Source organism: Suncus etruscus, chromosome 12, assembly GCF_024139225.1.
Source record: "Suncus etruscus isolate mSunEtr1 chromosome 12, mSunEtr1.pri.cur, whole genome shotgun sequence".
Taxonomy (NCBI): Eukaryota; Metazoa; Chordata; class Mammalia; order Eulipotyphla; family Soricidae; genus Suncus; species Suncus etruscus.
The window spans coordinates 2,435,581-2,442,663 of record NC_064859.1 but is presented as its reverse complement, the minus strand read 5'-3'; the positions used below and the strand labels follow the sequence as shown (position 1 = coordinate 2,442,663).

The window sequence follows — 7,083 nt, the reverse complement described above, 5'->3', positions numbered from 1 at the left end:
GTATTGGTATTTTCTAGTTTTCTTCAAATGATTATCTTTCTTAATGCTTGCTGTTATTATATTTTGGTCACACTATGCAAAGCTCAGGGTTTATTTCTGCTAGTGCTTGAGGAACCATATGGGATGCCTTAGATTGAATCCAAGTCTGGCACATGCAAAGCAATGTCTTACCCTGTTGTACTATCACTCTAGCCTGGTAGTTAATTTTTAAGTACTACATATCAAAATATAAAAGTAGAAAATCTATGATTATTATAAACACTTGTCTTAAGTCAGCTGAATTCCTGCCTTAGTTCTTGTTGTATGCCTTGGGCAAAGTCTTAGTTCCTTTAAGCAATTTTTTAAGTGGATAAATATCATTGTCTACATTAAGAAATAATTCTGAGGCTTCTGTGATATTGTAAATGAAAATTATTTCAAGGTCTAAATTATAGAAAAAGAACGTTAAACATTTTTCATCTCTGGTGCTGATGGTTATATATAAAAATGGAGAGGCTTTGTATTTTACATTCTTTTATTTGCCTTGATTTTTATTCCTACCTAATTCAAAATGTGTTTAAGCGATTTTTAATTCATATTTATTAAAATTTTTATTTTCGACACTATTATTTACTTTATTATTAGTGATTGGATTTTGCGAATGGAACATTCTATCATCGTACCTTCCACCAAAGTATGCACTTCGGTAACTTTGACTAGTGCTGGAATGAAGCTGGGACACAAATGCCTTTTCTTTTCAGGGTTTTTCGGCTCTTAGAAAATTCTTCAAAAATGGATTCTCTGGGTTATATGGAAACACAATTTTTCGGTGTTTTAATTTAATTTTTATTTAAAGCATTGTGATTTACAAAGCTATTCATTGTTAAGTTTAGACATACGATGTTTCAGCACCATCCCACCGTCAGAGGCATTCTCCCTCCACAATGTTCCCAGAGGACCACCACCCTTCCCCTTCTCCAGCCTACCATCATTGCAGGGGCTCCACTTGCCATAATCCAACGCCTGGTGAATGGGTCTAAAGCAGGGGTGCCGCAAGAATTAAGAAAACCAGACAAACATAAGGAAGAAAAGCTTCCGCCTCGTGGACCGAGCCCCACTGTTTTTCCCTCCCCATAGGATCTTTATTGACCAAACTCAATCCAGGGGGGTTAAGGGGACAGATGTAGTTAACAAACAGAAGTACCTATCTAAAGCTAACTAAGCCTCGTGGATCGCTCGCTAATCATGCTTAGAAAGGACTTTACATCTTATAATGGAGTGGGTGAAGGAAGTGGAAACTAGAGCAAAAAAATCTCTGTTTTGGAGAAATCAGGGTATGGACTCTGTATGTTTAGTTACAATCAAAACAGACATTATTTTAAGTTTGGTTGTTAAAATTTGTTGTTAAAGAAATCTCATGATTTTATTTTTGGTGATTCCATGGTTTGGATAGAATTATGTCCTTTCTTCACTGCACCAATCTACCTGAGTGTCTGTCACCTTGGACCCTGGACCTTGTTATTTCACATCTGTCTTTCTCCTTCTCCTCCACTCAATTTCTTTCCTTCTCTTCACTATATTTTGAGGCCAAGAGTATTCTAGAATATTTATTTAAACCTTTGCTTTCTTATTGAAGTTGTGTGAAAAACAACATGTTAGTGATATAATACTATATCCTTCTTCTCTGGATTACTTCATTTAACATAGTATAGTATCTTCCAGTACCATCATGTTGCAGAGAATTGTATGACTGCATTATTTCTTACAGCTATGTAGTATTCTATGGTATAAACTTCTATTGTGTATATATATATATATATATCTTATTGTACTATACCTTCATAATCTATTAATCTATTTAGGCTGATTCCACTCTTAAGTATAGTATTGAGTGTTGCTATGACCTTTTGAATGCATCCTTTTTTCCCCACAGTATAAATGCCCAGAAGTGGAATTGCTGGGTCATATGGCAACTCAATTCTGAGTTTATTGATAATCCTTTATACTATTTTTCATAGGGGTTGGACAACACAGCATTTCCAACAATAGTAGATGAGAGTTTCCTTTACACCACATCCCCACCAACACAGATAGTTCCCAGTATTTTTGATATGTGCCATCCTCACTAGTGTAAGATGATATCTCATTGCTGTCTTGATTTGAATTTTCCTAATGATAAGATATGATGAGCATTTTCTCATGTATCTCTTGGTCATCTGTTGGTCTTTCTCAGAGAGTTGTCTGTACATTTATTTTCCCTATTTTTTGTTGTAGTTTTAGATTGTGGGGGATTAATCTTTGTGAGTACTTTGCATATCCTACATGTCAACCCTTTATTTGATGTGGTGGGTGCAAATACTTTGGATCCCTTTGATTTTCCTCTCTTACCTGTTAGCTATTGCTAGGACTTCTAAATTATTTTGAATAAGGAGGAAGACAATGATCATTCGTTCCTTGTACAAGCCTGAACACAGAGGTAATGCTTTCAGTTTTCATCATTAAGAATAATATTGGATGACGAGTGATAGCACAGGGGTTAGAGCATTTGCTTTGTATGTAGCAGACTCAGGTTTGACCCCTAGCATGACCTATGGTCCTCAAGACTGCGAAGAGTAATTTCTGGGTATGAGTGAGGAGTAACTGCTGAGCACTGCCAAGTGTGGCCCCCAAACTAAAAACAAATTATTGACTCTGGTCTTTTTATTTGTAGCTGTTACTATGATGGTAGATTCCTTTCACCCCTATTATGCTGAGGGTTTTAACCATGCATTAAAAAGAGGAGAGGGGCAAAACAAATTGTTTTTGTGATCACATCACTTTATAATGACTAGAGAAGAAAGAGACAGTATCATTTAGGCTCATATTACAAAATAAAAGCTTTTCAATGATGTCAGTATAGTTGTTTTGTCCAGGATACAAGGAATTTTGGAAAGTAAGTGTAAAATTCCTAAACTGAAGGATGATTTTCAATTCTGTCCCTGCTAAATATGAGAATGGACATTAATCTCACCAAATATAGATTCATTCCCATCCAAGCTCAGGCATATACCTGTGTATAGTCATCTATTATCTCTGTCCTTACTCCTTTCTATTGAAACTGCAGGAAGATAGTGACCATTCTCCAGACCACAAGTAAGTACTGAAATATTCCTGAGTGCATAGTTATGGACATGTATTTGTGTGTTAATGATATATTTAAGAGACTAACTACATGAATTAATCTCTTAAATACATTTTGAAACAAAATTAGATGAAACAAAATAATATATCTTGGTTTGCTCATTATTTGAATATCATCTCTTTTCATAGTAAACTCATAGTTCTTTGCTGGTGAATGAATGTGTAACTGCTTGAACAGGTGATGCACATGAGATTGCTGTAGTGTGTTTATTAAATGTTTATTAAAATTGGTGCATTTTTAAGATAAGAACATCCATGTTTAGTAACACACAGCTGTATTCCATTTAAAATAGTTTTTTTTAGTCTTCAGTGATGTGTTTGAGGAGTTAGAAAAGACGTGGAGAGCATTATAAGGAGTTCTTGATGATTGGGGTGACTGGTGGCTGTTGGGGCATGCCAGCATCAAAGTCACTTGGTATGCGGTGGTTTGAAGTGATTTCATTTATCATATTGCCTGGGGGAGCATGATAACATAAGATAACAGTTCCAGATATTTGGCATCCATGGAACATCCGAAGCCTGAGGGTAGACCTCCCCATGCTCATTGTGTCAAAGGTTGCAGGTCAGGTGACAAGCTGACTAAATATGAAATTATCCCTAAGGAATCCTCTATGTGAGGGATCGGTGTGAGATATCATGTGCAGACTCAGGAATGACTCAAAATTATTATTGACCTACTTTATGGAATTCTTTGTGCTTAAATCCTTTTGGGGTGTTGTCATTATCCTTCGCACCTCAGGAATGACCTATGTGACCATTTTCCCCATAACTTTGAGAATTTTGCAAAAATTATTGTCTCATATAACAGAAAATAGTTTGCATGGTGCTATAGAGCCTTTATTAATCTGGTTAACAAATAGCTATACCTTAATAGATAACAAATAACAAATACCTATTTGGAAGATTTTGGCTGACTTACAGTTGGAACATGGCTTCAGTAGCTGGAAAACTTTATAGAGAGGAGTTTAAGAACAAATTTAATATTTTTCTTTGAAAAACATCATGAGTATCCTTAGAAAAACTGCATTGAATTAGTACATTGTTTGGGGGAGAACTGCCATTTTAATGATGTTAATCCTCCTAATTCATGAGCAGGGGATATGTTTCCATTTTTTCATGTTCTCTATTATTTCTTTGTAATTTTATAATTTTATAATTATATTTTATAATTTTATTTATATAGATCATTTACCTCTTTAGCTAAGTTGATACCAAGTTGATTCCAAGGCACAATTGTAAATGGAATCATTTTTTTATAAAGTCTCTTTCTTCTCTTCCATTATTTGTATATAGGAAATCCATGGAACTTTTGTGTGTTAATTTTGTAGCCTGCCACTTTTTGCTAGAGAGCTATTTTTTCTAGCTTTTTTGTGGAGTCTTTGGAGTTTTCTCATTATAGTATCATATCATCTGCAAATAGTGAGATCTTGAGTTCTGAAAATAAACTAGGGACCAATGAAAAAAGTAATCCGCATTCTTATGCTCATTTCAGCACTACTCATAATTTCCAGAATCTGAAAACAAAGTGTCTGAGAATGGATGTGTACAAAGAAATGATGGTACATCTACACACTGAAGTCGTATGCAGCTGTTAAAAATAAAGTCATGAAATTTGCTAATACATTAGATGGATATGTAGAGTATTATGCTGAGAAAAATTAGAGGAAGAGGAACAGACATAGAGTTATTGTTCTCATTTGTTGTATGTAAAAATACAGTATGGTAATAGTACCCAAAGATAGTAGATATGAGGAGTAGGAGAACTGACTCATAGTAGGGAACTTTCCACAAAGAGCAGGGGAAAGGACCACTCTAATAATAACTCTGAAAAATAGCTGGGTGATTAAAGGAAGGTAAGTATTTGCATGAAACTCCTTAAGTAACCATTTTCTATACCAGTGTTTAACGGGAAAAAGAAGAGTGAGAGAGATAAAAAATATCTGCCATAGGAGACTAGGAGGAGAGTGTGGACCAAACTGGGGACATTGGTGCAGAAAATGTTCACTGGTGAAGAGATGGGTGTCAGACATTGTATGACTTAAATTTAGTCATGAATGATTTTCTAGCTATAGTTCATGGTGATTCAAAATTTTAAAACTTGAAAAAGTGCTTACTTTGGCAGCACATATACTAAAATTGGAATGATACAGAGAATATTAGCATGGCCTCTATGCAAGGATGACACACAAATTCGTGAAGAATTCCATATTTTTTAAACAAAATTTTTTTTAAAAAATTGCAAAAATTAAAATTTGTTTCCCTAAACCCTAAATACTTTTAATTTCACTCAGATCTATTTATTCATGACTCTAAAAGAGTTTTATACCTCCAGAAGGTATAGAACATAGTCTACTTTATATGATTGGAAATGTTATCTGAAAATTCCTTACTATAGTGAAACTTAAATTACATATTCATTCAAATTTATTGCCACCACTCAATATGCTATTAGTGTGAGTGGCACAGTATGACACAGCTTCTAAACAACCTTTTGAATTCTCCTGTGACCATGAATACAGATTCAGCAAGAGTGTTAACACTAGGCACATTGAAGACCTAAAAAGGAAGCATCACCACCATCCCATCCCTAAAGAGGGGTTCCAGAAGTTCACTGAAAACTCCTACAAGATGGAGGAAATTTTCTATCTCTGGTAGCTGTGGAATTAACTTGGTGATATTAACACAGTATTTGGAAGTAAACGACTCTGGATTTGATCCTCTCCATTGTTTCTTAAAAGGAGTAGGCTTTTAGACAAATTTTCCAATTTTTTGAGCTTTAGTTTATAGAAACTGGAGATAATATGTACCTTATCAAATTTTGAGGTGATTATATGTATAATCTTACATCATGGGAAGGAAACAGACTCCATAGACATTCCTAATTATTAAGATTACTTCTAAGATACTTCTAACATCTTTATCTACGTAGCCAAGTAGTATTACCTTTGTGGTGTCCTTGAACTTCTTAAGAGCTCTGTGAATGTATAAAGGGCAGTTCTGTCACTATTATATAAAAAGGAAAAAGGAAAAAAGAAAAAGAAAAACAATACTCAGTGTACTCAGTGACCTTTCCCTAACATCATACTATCAGGTAGAACTAGGACTAGTTGTTCTCAATATGTAATCCATAAAACTTTGTCAAATCATATTTTGTAAATATTGTTATAAGGTTAAAACAGAAGAGATTTGTGTGAGACACAGGAAGAGCTAATCTACCTGCTACTAGCCAAGGGGAAGTTTTAGAATCTTCTCTGAAATAGAAATATTTAGAAGATGTTGGACCAAGTGATGGTACAGCAGGTAAGCCATTTGTCTTTCATGTGGCCAACCCAGGTTCTATCCCTGGATCACATATGGTCCCCCCAAGGAGTTACCCTTGCACACAGAACTAGAAATCAGCCCTGAGCACTGCAGGGTATGATTAAAAAATGTACTTAGTAGATGCCAATTCTGAGAATAGTGCTAATAAAGATGATAGGGATAATAGGGATATTAATCAAGTATATTATATGAATTATATCTTTTGGATTTCTCAAAATTGCATTGAACAGAATGGAGCAGTTGTCCTTTCAAATATTGTGAGAAGCTAAGAGCATTCTTGTGACTTTAAAATTTCTCTAAAAGATTATTAAGTATTGTCAATATCCTGGCTTTATTATTTATCTTTAGTTTGATGGGAATATTGGTCCACATGTTATTTCCTTAACACTTAATCACCTTTTAATCATTTTTATACCTGTATTATGCTCTATGAATATTCAATAGAAAAGTGATGAGAGAATGAGTATGCAAACAAATCCCAATTCTTAGAACCCATTTATCTGTTGGATACTTTTTTTCCTTATCTACCTGTGAAGTAGGAACCCCAAGAATTTGTTGCACTGTTTTTCATCAGTTTATAAGTTTGAAATTTTTTCTCCAGCT

At 34.5% G+C, this 7,083-nt stretch overlaps 1 non-coding gene across 1 annotated transcript; it reads left to right on the top strand.

Annotated features, from left to right (window-relative positions):
- The first annotated feature begins 5,265 nt into the window (after positions 1 to 5,265).
- On the top strand, positions 5,266 to 5,372 carry LOC126025127 (U6 spliceosomal RNA). Its single transcript, XR_007501174.1, has one exon. It is a non-coding gene; the product is annotated as a U6 spliceosomal RNA (small nuclear RNA).
- The last annotated feature ends 1,711 nt before the right edge of the window (positions 5,373 to 7,083 follow it).